This window comes from Archocentrus centrarchus, chromosome 23 (assembly GCF_007364275.1).
Source record: "Archocentrus centrarchus isolate MPI-CPG fArcCen1 chromosome 23, fArcCen1, whole genome shotgun sequence".
Lineage (NCBI taxonomy): Eukaryota > Metazoa > Chordata > Actinopteri > Cichliformes > Cichlidae > Archocentrus > Archocentrus centrarchus.
In genome coordinates, this window is record NC_044368.1 from 5,496,833 (window position 1) to 5,510,113 (window position 13,281).

The window sequence follows — 13,281 nt, forward strand, 5'->3', positions numbered from 1 at the left end:
GTTACCAGCAGGTCACTGATCAACCTCCAGGCCTCTGTGACTGGGGCCTTATTTGCTTCATCCCCACATTGCCACCATGGTCGTCACACATCCAAAATGGCTGACGAGTTAATGTCACATGTCACAACAACTGTAGCACAGATATTTTAAACAGTCTGTAGTAAGCCATTTTTTTGTTAGATAACAGTTTTACAAATGTCCAAAAGATGCCAACACCACAAACACGGGTGCAGTTCCCATGTTAGCTCAAGTGGAGCCTAGCAGACAGCTGGGCAGCACCCCCCATCAGTCAAGGTGGGAATGCCTGAAATAATGTAAACCTCAAGCCTTAATAAAGATTTTAAAAGGTGAGTTATTCATAAATATTTTTTTTTAATGGAATGTAATTGTTACAAGATTAAGCTGACTTATTTAACAATATATGATACATATGATATATGATCCCAATCTCATTGTGCATCCTGTATAATGTCAATAAAGGCATTTTATTCTATTCTGTTCTATACATTAAAACATCACAAGGGTCCTATAATTATTAGCTTTTGTTGCCAGTAACTTTATTCATTTTGCATGAGTTGTTTTTATTTTAGTTGTTATTTTAAGCTACATATGTATTGCGGTGTTAAAATGCGTACTTTAAGTTTCTTACTTTAAGTTTCGATCAGTATTCATCACCAATGGTGGAAATTAATTTGTGAGACGTTTCTACGGCTGTTTAAAACCAATAAAAATAGAGTGCAGATGGATCGGGGGATCTCAGTAAGAAGACCAACAGCACCCACTCAAGCAGCATTTGACGGTGTCCAAACCAAATAACAAAATCTGAATTTATGCTTGCTTCTTATTTATTCAGATCGCTGCACCTTTTTTTATTTTTTTTGCATGTTTTATGGCGGGATTGTGGTTGAGCAGGAGATGATGGAGAAATGCCCGTTCTTGTTCTGTATGTTGAACTGAGAAATTGGACTGAGGAGGAGGAGCTGTATCAGAAGAGTAATGAAAAGCAGTGACAGCAGTGAGGATGAGGAGGAACTGCTTTCAAAATATGAGCCAAGCAGTAGAGACACCCAACTTTTCTCTCTCCAGCCTTTCCCCTTCCATTCCTGCTTTTCAAAGTCAATCATTTTTATTTTTAAAGTTCCCATTACTGATAAATTTTCCCCCACCAGTCACACTTTGTCTGAACTCCCCTCCTGTTGCATACAAGATTGAAACAAGCTTCTGCTGCGCACCTGATCGTGAAAAACAGTCATGCTGAGGTTGACTTGTTTTGCAACGAGTCAACATATTTCATTGATGTTTGCAGGTAGTAATTTATTGCACCATAATTTACTGACTGAATCGGTGAATGCTTCATTGGGTGACAAATGAAACTGCTTTTGAGGCATGCACTTCATTTGCAATTTCCCCATGAAAAATATGACTTTGAGCGGTTTCTGCATCAAGCAGTTTCTCCCGGCGAGAAACACAAGGGAAATTTTCCAGTAGTTTAAGCCCATGTGAAGGCTTATAGGTAGTCTGGTGGGATGAGGTAGCGTGAACATCGAGCGACACGTGTATCTGTGGTGCAAGAATGTCCACTGCAGCAGAAGTGCATTTTGCAATAATTGGGTCGATGCTGCCCTGCAAACAGTGCATGTGAAATACAACAGTAGCTGTGTAGTTGGAAAAAATGGAAAATAGTTCATCTTCTAAAGACCAAAACAGCAAAAGGTTCTTAAAAAAAAAAAGAAAAAGGCAAGAAATAAACGTGGCAGCACTCCAGCTCTTGCAAAACATTGCCAAGGAATCCACCAACTTTCTGTAACTGCCTCAAAAGGATTTCACAGTAGATATTAAAGGTGAAGCCTTGTAGTTCATTAGCAGATTGATGCTTCTTAAAATTTAGGATGGTGTATGGGGAAAAAAAAAAAAAACACCCACAAGTTAAAGCAGAGATCACTTGACGAACTACACAGCCAGTGAAAACAGCTGTATAACGAACTTTTTAGAGTCTTAACCAAAATGCTCCAGTATCTCGGCTTTGACATAGTGGCTGCAGGTTTTTAAGCGTGCATTAAAAAATCAGGGGGAGCAGAGTTTGATACATGTGGACGTTTGTGCCACATACAACCCACAGTTTGATTTTGAGAAAACACATGCTCCCCAAATGGGGTGGACCATTAAAACCACTGGTTAATAAACCTCTGCTTTCCTTTAGTGTGAAGGAGTACAAGTACATTCTGAAACACTCACGTTTAATGAATCATTCATACAAAAACAGAAGAACAGCCTGAGATGCCTTGAGAAAGAACATGTTATCAATATGTTTTGGGTTTACCAACATCCAAGCTCTGCAATTGCAAATCAAAGGCATGTGTCTCAGTTTAACCACCTTACTTTGGGCTGCTGTGGCATGTCATGTCTGATGTTGGTGTCTGCCTACTGCTCAAGTGTTTACTAAATCACGCTGCTTTGGTCTGGCCGACCTTCTCAGGGTTATGACTGGCCTTCATCAGCTGACAAAAGTGTCTTGCATACACCTGACCAAGGTCTGACAGACCAGAACCTTCTGATTTAATAAATATTTTAGGACTGTGTGGGAGTTCCGCTCATTTGTTCTTACAAAGTACTTTTTCTGGCTTACTTGCCACTCATTTTGACATGCAGAGATTTTTTTTTTTTTTGGTCCAATTATGTCTTCATCAGTAAAAAGGCTATAAAATTGATGATGATTCAGACCTCTCAAAGTCCTGACAGCCATTTTAATTCTTAACTGCTTGCAGCACAATGCTTCCCGGGGCCAAATCCGAAGATTATTTTCTTTCTTTCTTTGCAATTTTCATGCTCACCCAGTGGGCCACATTGGGCTCTTGGTGGTCCTACTCTAGCCTGCAAGCCATATTTTTGACACCCCTAGTCTAAAGAAAAGATACTGTGCACCAAAAACTATGGCTTTAGGGAGCTAAAGTGACGGCCTCTACAGTGTTGGTTTTGCCAGCTCATTTTAAATCAGTCTCTTGTGAGTCTCCTAACTTTATCACAGTGCAAGTGCACTTGGAGTCCTTTTCAAAGTTGGATCTAAGGAATCATTATTTCACATCAGATCCAGTGTGCTAAAATACACAGTAACCTTACAAACTGCTGTATGTATAGAAGTAGAGAGGAAATAAGAGTTTGCTTATGTGAGTTAATATTAGTCTTCTTTTGCTCCACCCCTCAGATTCCCTCTTCTTCTTTTCCTCTTGGTGTGCTGGCAGTAAAACCAAGCAGCCCATCTCATTCACCCCACACAGTGTGCCTATCTAATGGTGTGGAGGATATTACGCTTCTATTAGAGCTATGACCATTGGTTTAGAGTCACTGCTTCTCACTCCCATTTTCCCAGATGGGTCAGGGCAATGGGCGTTAAAACGGCCTCTGTTCCCCCCCCCCCCCCCTCTCCCTCCAGCCTTCTCGAATCTGCTAAACCCGCCGTCGAAGCCGCTGTGAAGGGAGCGCACCTCGTCTCTGCGCTACAACGATTTAATCTGCTGAGCACCTTTTCAATCAAAGAGTGTCAGGCAGGGCCGCTCTCGACACGACTCTAATACAATGCATGGACACACACGTACAGGAAGTGAGGGCAGGGGAGAGCGAATACTCCTGCACACACACACGCACGCATGCACGTGCACCACATGCCCAGGCACAGATCAATACTCGCAATCATACAGGTGACAATAGGCACGGGTTTATCGCCCCTGATTCACACCCTGCTATCATCACCTTCTCAAAATCAGACAATCAAGGGGGTTGTTGGGGGGGATTGAAGGCAGAGGGTGCATATGTGAAAGAGGAGGGAGGGAACAGAGCATGGGAGCTTGCAGGTACACGAAATGTGTGAATATGTGCGTGAAATGAATTGAAATGGGTGTGAAAGTGCATCTATTTGCAGGCGGATGCATATGCACATCCCTTTGTATCTCTTGAGTGTGTGTTTGCGTGCGCTTGACTGAATTTCCGCTGTGTGCGGCAGATGCGTTATATCCCTACCTTTTTTTTTGGGGTGGGGGGGTACATCTGTGTGAGTGTGTATGAGGTGTGTATGTGTGATGGTTGTTATCAGAATGACACTATCCTACTCTCTCTCTCCTGCAGCCCCAGAGGATCAGTGGAGCTGCACCAGTTTCAAATGAAAATAAATGAGAGGCAGTGACCGCTACTGCCTGGGTCCCACTTTAATGAGGAAAAGGAGCAGGGAGAGAGAGAGAAGGAGGAGAAGGAGGACAGAGGTGGAGGAGGGAGGAGAGGATGGGGAGGGTGGGGTGAAGGCAGGGGGAGAAATTGGAAAGTGAGGGTGAGATTGGCCCGAGTTGGCAGCGATGGGGCAGAGAGAGAGAGAGAGAGACGAGTGGAGAAGAGAGGAGGGGGTTGTGATGAATGGAGGGCCTCTCTCTGTCACTGATGCGATGGCCAATTACAGTTGGAGCACGCTCCGATGCACTGCAGGTGGAGCGGACACTGTTTTGAGTGGCCAGAGAATATCCCTCCATCCTCCATTTGCATTGAGAGGAGAAATCGCTGCACAGTGTACAACTTAGAGCAGCTTTAGGGGTTTACTTTCTGGTTCAAAAGAACATTACACCTTTGTGGGTCTGGACTGAACTATACAAGGATATTTTTTTACCACGTATCTCCAAGGATTATATGCGTCCTTGAGGTATATTTTTCTTTTGCTTCCCAAGCTTATTAAACCCTCAAAAGAGTAATGAAACACTGCTTTTTCAGCTTGGGGCTCCTACCACAATTATGTAGAGACAAAGGAGTGTAGCTCTGCTATACTGACACATTGTAACTCACATTTTAATGCTCTAGTTCATTGTCATTTTTTGAACCCCAACAATCAGACGATACCTGATGAGCAAACATTTGGAGATGGTGGGAAGGAAGAGCTCCCTTTTTATTAACAGGAAGACGAGGCAGAATCAGGCTCAAGGAGCAGCAGCCATCTGCTGTGACTGGCTGGTGAGTGAGGGGAAAAGAGAAAATATAGAAATTACAGGCAAAATACAAACTATGGGAGAGAGAAGATGAAAGTTAATGATGTAAAAGTGGCATGTAAACACAGCGGTAGTAAAAAGGAGGAGAAGGCATGCTCAGTGCATCACGGAAAGTGTCCCAGCAGCCTGGGCTTATAGCAGAAACTACGGGGTGGTTCAGGGTCACCTGATCCTTAGTGAGATGTCATACTGTTACCATTTAAGGTAGTTCTGTGTATTTAGGCTTTTTGTTTTAGGATTTATGCACATAGGTAGCCCGTCTCTTAAAAAAATACAGAGATGCATCATCTCCTGCACTACTGTTTCATCGAAGTGTCCTTTATGCAGTGGAAAGAACATTTTGCAGGCTTTCAAATTAAAGCTAAAGGTTGTCTCACATTGAGGAAAGAGCTACTCTAAAAGTTAGTCTATGGTGAGAATTTGATCACATAAAGTTTTAGGTTAGAGCTGTAACTTAGCTTTTTACTGCCATAAAAACCCAGGTGTAACAAAACTCGATATGAGCCTTTAAGATATCACAGAATTAACCAAAATAGAACAGAGAGCTCATCGAGAGTTTGCAGATACGAGGTCGTTCTTCAACAGCAGCGATATGTTTCTACTTCAGCGTGGCTGAGCGTTGTCCAGGCCTGTCTAGCAGAGACTATTAAAACTAGCAGACAGCAGCACAGTATAGCCGCGAGGCCTCTTTGGGGGCAGAGGACATCAAGTGTGTGTATTTGTGTGTGTGTGTGTGTGTGTGTGTGTAGAGAGAGAGAGATACAGACAGACCCACACATGTCATGTCGAGACCACCAGTGCAGACATTAGTGTGTGAGGGTCAGTGAGCAGGTCAGGAGGTATTTGCTCGACAGTGTTGGACTTGATCACGATGTTCTGTAATGCAGAATTTGTGTGTGCGTGTGACTCTAGGGGTCAGAAGCATGGGATGTTATTTTTCCACTTTGAACAAGTTAAAAATTACACTCATCCGTCTCGGCCAAATTGGAGCAGACAGACATCAAACACACTTAACTCTTTACAGTAATTATTTCAGATCACATGCCCATCCTGGTTTAATGCCCATTCATTCACTTTGCATTTTGTAACCTCACCTCTCACCGAGTTAGTGTCTAGTTTAGACTTCTTCTTCAGTGTCAGCAGATATCTATGCATTCATCATGGAGGGCTGGCTCCGGTACCTAGGCCACATTAGGATTTGATACAGAATAAGATTCGCCATAAGGTCCTGACCAATCCCACGTACGAGCTAAAAATAATTAGTCATGACTAATTAAGTTACTGCCGTGGTGCCAGATGTGTAAATGTGCACAGCTTAGAGGAAAGACTCCAACAAATAGCCATAAGCAACAAACTTCAGTTCCTGTTCTTGTCAAACGCAGATTTTATTGGTCTTTGTGCGATCCTCCAGCAACTTGAGTATGTAAACTGTGTCTCTTGTGCTGTTTAGAGGTAGCATCTGGATTTACAACTAATATCCTATCAACATCAAGATGCCGATCACTGTTCCCGTTTGCGAGCTTACAGTGTTATCCGTATAAGTCGTCTCAGTGTGGATCTTATTATACTAATGTTTACCAGGAACGTCAATGATGTTGCTACGTGAATCTTATAAGCATAATCAAATGAACTGTGGGGTTGGAAAAGCTTAAAAAGTGTGGTTGGAGAATTTACACTGCTATCTATAGTGTAAATGAATTCTCGTCCCCGAGCGCCGTACACATCTCGTCTGTCAGGCATCAAAAGAATAAAAGCACAAGCTGTTCTTTTGGTGTTGGTACCTTGGCAGGCCTCCAGGTTGGGGGTCGAAAGGTTGACCACATCACGTGTTTCAGTTAGAACTTTGTTAATCTATCCATCTATTTTCCACGACTTATCCAGGTCCGGGTCACTTGGCGAGCAGTCTAAGCAGAGATGCTCAGACCTCCCTCTCCGCAGCCACCTCCTCCTGCTTTTCTGGTGGGAAGCCGAAGCATTCCCAAGCCAGCCGAGAAACATAATCTCTCGAGCGTGTCCTGGTTTACCCCTTGACCTCCTCTCACTTGGACGTGTAGGTGGTATTGAGGAATCAGCCTATTCAGATGCCCCGACCTCCTCAACTAACTGTTTACTCTCAGTTTTAGTCACTGGTTAGGTTTAGGCACTGATGCCTACTTGGTTAGATTCTGGAAAATCTGCTCATCCAGTGAGTTTAAATATGCTGCCAAGAGGTCCTTTACAAGCGTCCGCATGTGACAAGTTTTGCCCCGGCTCGGTGTATCACAACACCTACGTTGTGCGTTGGATATTATTGGCACACTTTTAAGATAGATCACGAACTTTGCCAAAAACATGCCCTGCATCAGTAGTTACAGATGAATGATACCAAGACATGAGCTCTGTGGCCAGTGCAACACATATTCAATCCAAATGGAAATAACAAGAAGAAAACCAAAAAGAAACATAAACAAAATTAGCTTCTTTTTAGTCCTTAACATTTCCGTGAATATTAAGAAGTGGTATTAAGTCTCAGCTGTATATGGTTTAATCCCTGAACCGCTGACATTCTCCTCTAGTCTTTCTTATGCTAATATTTGCTGCATGTGAATCTTCACATACTGTGAAGGTAAAAATGTTTGAATTACTATAATAGCTTTCTTTTTTTCTTTTTCACAAAGTGTCCTCACACTCGAGTCGTCTTTCGTACATGGCGCCACTCAGTTTTTCACATGATGGTTTTTCTGAATGTCCCTCTTTATCCTGAAAATAACAATATATATGACAAGCATGACAAAACATGTATAGGTCTGCAAAGAGAGTAAAATCGCACAGATAGTTTTCAGTTGAAGGCTCAGCTGAAAGGTTAATCAGAATTCTACTCTTGATTCTGGGAAAATACACGTTTAATACATTTATTTTTTTTAAAAAAAGCTCAGAGCTGGTAAGTCCAGCCACGGTGAGTTTGTGTGTTTTGTGTCAGATCGTGCGCAAAACAGGTCAGCGAGCATTTGGAGGCTGCAGCCCCACAGGTAGAGTTGGGATCCATGTTAACTGGAACACGATGTCCTAAACAGAGTCCGGCGAGGGCCAATAACAAACTGACAGAGAGAGTGAAGAGAGGGAGCGGTGCAGTGAGTGATGGAGGAGGGGGGAAGGAGGACAGATGAAAGCATGAAAATGGAGGAGAGAAGGGGAAAGGCGACTGGAGAAAATATGGGAATGAGATCTGAAGATTGAACAGTGAATGCAGCGAGAGTGATGGAGAGAGTGTTAGAAAGAGATGTCTCTACTTTTATTTGGTTTTCAGTCTGTGGGTCTGAGCTCAACAGAATATGAAAGTAGCAGAAGAACTAGACTAGGCTGGGCCTCCTGTAATAGAAAGTAGACTATCTGCAAACGCACACACATGTACAGTGTGGAATAATCACTGATCAAAAATTTTTTTTTTTTTTTTCTTCAGTGAGGATGAATGGTAGCAGTCAGGGTCTGTCTGGTTTTTGGTCCTCACATGTCCACTTAGGCTCAAACGCAGCTGCTTGCTTTTCTGAATTATTCATGAACTGCTCATTAAATATTCACGTGTGAAAAGCCGGCACCATCAGCTACCCACAATCCTCTTGTCTTGGGCGAGATGCAGGCAGGAAGAGAAGACGAGCAGGATAATCGTTTAATGTATCTAACGGAAACCAGTTTTATTTCATTTGCTCCTTAAGATCAGCTGTTTTTGGTCCTCCCTCTTTGTTTCTTTCTTCTCTCTTGCCCCACCTTATCTCCTCCTCTTCCTCCTCCTCCTCTTCAGCCCTCCTCTTCGCCTTCATTCTAAGTGATCGATTTGTATTGCTCGGGCAGCTGAGCCCACCCCCCCACCCCCAGCCCGAGGTTAGAGAGATGAAGGCAGAGAAAAGATAGAAATAACTAGACAGAGGGAAGAGGCGAGAAAGACAAAAGTATAGGAGAGCAAGTGAGGGCAGAGCCAGACCTTGCCACGAGCGGGCTCTTGGAGAACATGGGACCCTGGGGTGAAGAAAAGGAGTGATAGGAGAGGTGATGGCTGAGAGTGAGAAAAGACAAGAACAACAGTGGCAGCAGGGAGAAAATAAGGTAGAACACCATGTGTGAAATGCTCACTGGCTCTGAATATTGGCCCTGAGTAAATGCAGGCTCAAGGATGCTTTTGAGGTGTCACAATTATTTTGAAGGTGGATGAAAAGTTCATCTTTGCTCATGCTTTCACAGCGGCATTTACACAGGCCAGCAGCGCGTGTCACTGTCTTCTCCTTTAAATAAACAGTAATTATGTATCCTTATTGTCTCTGTTTTCTTGGGGAAGGAAGAAGTGATTGTCACCAGGCACCAAGAACATGAGGAGGTGTTTAAATTTCTGCACATCGGGGCCTCTTACATGCTGCGTTGGTGTAATTATGAAGGTTTGCAGTGCTACATACTGAAGGGGGAATAGACCATAGTCAGCACAGGAAGTCTCCTCTGAGCAACTTGGCAGTGAATCAAGATTTGAAGGTTTGAGGTGACCAAGCAGCTGTAAGAGTTCGGTTTCCACCGTTCCCACCACCTGTCAAAACTCGACTGTATGCTGGAAGAGGGCCTCCACCCCAGCTTTAATCAAAACCTTACTTTCATGCTTACTTACTGTAGTTGTCTTACACTTAAATGAAGTTTCTGGAAACTGCTTCATATAAGCTTTTGGATCTATAAAGAGGGTTAGAAAACATAACTGATTTGGGCAGAACATTTTCTAGAAGTTGGTGCTTATAAGATATAGGCTAGAAGATATCTTGTTGGTCACCAATTAACAACATTTCAGCCATTCTTCTGTCTCACATGCCTTGACATTGATTTTCCAAGACTTGCAAATGCTACTGGAAGGCTGAAGGTATCATTAGTCCAGAAGATATTACCTCATTGGGTTGTCTCCCTCATGGTGCTGGAGAGCCCTGTCCAACATGTGGTTTGACCATTCAGTGACCACCACCACCTGTGCTGGGTCTTCCTGCTCCTCTCCCCACCTTGTGCGTCCTATGCCACCAAATCTAAATTATTATAGATGGAAATAACAATTTCCTTTAATTAACTTACTGAAATAAAGCCATGCAGCACTATTGTGGCTTAATTTGATCCACGTGGCTAAAAACTCTTGTTGCAGCAAACCCAACCCAGACACAAATCTATTATATTATAAATATATTATATCAGCCTCGCTCTTTCACTGTGATTCTTTTGCACTGGCCTCATGAGGGTGCCCATTTGTCACACATAACAAAACTATCTCAAGGTCTAGGGCCAAAGCATGGTCCTTCATTATCAATCTATGCAAGGCTCCATTGTCATATGGATGCCATGTGGTCAGATTTTATCCTCTGTAGACCTCACGCTTAACATTAACCTACAGCCACTTGTCCATGATCATGCTGATAGAGTCATGCATGTCTGATATGCACCATAACAAGAACATAAAATGCACTCTCCCTCTACTTGAAGCCCATGTTTTTGTATCAGATTATAATTTTCATTTTTTAAAATTACATTTAAACACTGCATTCAGAAAACAGGCTTTTGACACCAAAGTTACACACTAGGGATTTTGAAAGGGGCACAATATTGTTTCAAATCAACAGCAAAACACTGCGCAGCTATATAAAATATAGCTGGGTATGTACTTACAAATATATGCGCATTAAATGCAAGCGTATACAGCTACATCACATATTTGCATATTAAAACAATGTTGCATGAGCCTCGGTCAAAAGCAGAGGAACACGGGCTTGCAGTTTCAGACTTTTAAAATGTAAGGGTGGTGGCTACTGTCATTTTCAACATGGTTTTCGGTCTGTAATATTGTGTGATGTTGACTATTACCAAGTCTTTGGGGTAATATAGTCAATCAAGTAGATTGCGTTCAGATGCCTAAAAGGCATTTTGGGAGACGTTCGAATCGGCAGCATAGCTGTAATGAGCCCATTTTTTTCGAGAGCTCCGCCTGGACAACAAAGAAATGCAAATACGTGTTTTTTCTTTGTTTTGGACCAGTCGACTAGGAGAATGAAGTGCAGTCAGAAAGTTCACAAACCATACTCGATTTAAATTTGTCCAGTCGCTCGGTTTCAATAAAAAAGAGGTGGTGTATCCAGAATATGGAGGTCTTTTTTATTCATACCTTGTGTGATGCTGTTGTCAGTTCAGATTTGGATTTGAGTTGTGAGCCGTCATCTGAAACAGCTTTCGTGAGCATAAGTTCAGGCCTGAAAATGACAGCCTGCTGTGGGAATGCACCTGATTGTAATGCAGCAGTTAGTTATATAATGTTCTGTACCACCCCTGGTCTGATGAGGGTCCAGTGAGGTGAAAGATGCAGTCTCCTCCCCACTCCTGGGACACTCCAAGCCCTAAGGCACAGATGTAGGATCAGCATTTCCCATCCATACTCTGACCCGAGTCCTCGCAAGTAAACATGCAAGCTGACCCCCAAGCACAGCCGCGGGCCAAGTCCCACCCACGCCATACACTCACCCTGCTGTATGTGTGCATACTGAGCTTTTTTTTTTTTTCTCCCATTGACCCAGATACTCATGTTCTTCCCCCAGAGAGCCTCCTCTCTCAATCTAAGAGAGCCTCATTATTTCACTGGAGTGCCTCCCCTCTTTTCTTCTATGTAGGAGGATGAAGGAAGTGGGGCAACCTGGCAGTCGTGCTGCGCAGGGGTGCGTTCAGGCCCCCCCCGGTTCCACAGGGAGGCATACTGGATCCACACAATTAATGCAGCGTAAAATGGAGTCAGCAAATTTGCAGCAAATTATGAGCAGGTTCATTATTACAAGGCTATCCCCATGTGTAACTGTACCTCTCCAAACCCGGCCAACTCATTTGATTGTAAATCACCTAACTGGCTATTCGTTTATGAAGTTACCACACTGAAGCACAGGGACCGAATCATGACTGTGCATCAGTTATCATAAGCTTACTGGAAAGTAACAACCCACTAAACTGATATGTGGTTTGTTGATAGAGTATTGTGGTGCCATGATGCATGTTCCCTTAGCTAAGTAAAGCATGTAGTCAGACCAAAAACAGCCCCATGCTGCAAAGACACAGGGGGCTGCACCGGTGTGGGAGTGTTCATAGTTATCTGTGAGATGGTGACATATGATCCAGGAAGTCCAGTCTGAGAAATTACACGAGGTTTTTTTTTCTGCATATCAATAATATAAGATGGAATTTTTGCAGCTCTGGAAAACAAATGCATTTCCCGAGGAAACAGAATTCCAGTCTTCATATTACAAAGGAAGCCAGTGCATACTCCCATATATTTTGATTGGCCGGAGCAGCAAATGATTTCGGATTACCCTACACTAGCCCTCTGTTAGCGCTCCTGCTGTATCAGCACAGTGGCCTTATTGAAATAAATGGAGTACCTGAGTTTAGATATGCAAAAATCCATATGTAAAGATGTTCAGAGTATTTTACATTAGGGCATCATTTGTAGTCTCACAGATCCATTAACAAATATATTTTAAAATATCTTGGACTGAACAGTTATGCATGGTTTCCAGTAATTGTTATTGCTTTCATATTTCTGTGCAGGATTAGCCATTTTTAACCTCTTAACATCCCCTAACCCAACTGTTTAGTGTTAGGGATATTGTTAAAATCATGTAACAGAAGGACAAATGCATGTGAAATTTGAAAAATAAAACCACTCTCCACAGTTTGTTTAGGATCTGGATAAAGTGCAACCGAACACCAGACCCAAGCACACTGGTGAGCTGGTAGATGTTTCAAAATTTGCTTCTTAGGAACAAACATTTTTCATTTTGTGGCTCTCTAGTGAGCGTCCTTAACAAAAGTAATAGCATCTTTAAAGCATTAAGCACCACTAGAACACTGGCTAAGAGACCATGATTAAAGCCAGTGAAGATGTTTGTCTGATAGGGGGAAAAGCGAGGGAGAGATTTAATCAGTATAATATGCATGTGTGGTTATATCAAAAGGTTAAAGGACGCGTCTTGGTGCTGACTGCGTTTGGAGCATAAAGCCTTCTCCTATTTAAACACTGTGTGTAGATTGAAAGCAGTAATAAGCGTTTATGGTGAAAGACATGCTCTGGTGAGAGACATCTATGGCTGAGGAGACCTAATAGTTAAAGATCAGCTGCAGCGCTATGCGCCACGCCTCCCCGACTCGACACCTGGTTCTCCAACAGTCCGTCAGTCGCGCTGTTGCGGAGCGGTTTTTCAGACAGGACCGGCGGAAGAAAAAGCAGGAGGTA

At 43.0% G+C, this 13,281-nt stretch overlaps 1 protein-coding gene across 1 annotated transcript in view; it reads left to right on the plus strand.

Moving 5' to 3' along the window:
• celf2 (cugbp, Elav-like family member 2) overlaps positions 1-13,281 on the plus strand; it is a 217,608-nt gene that overhangs the window by 59,592 nt on the left and 144,735 nt on the right. The gene's annotated exons all lie outside the window — the stretch shown is intronic.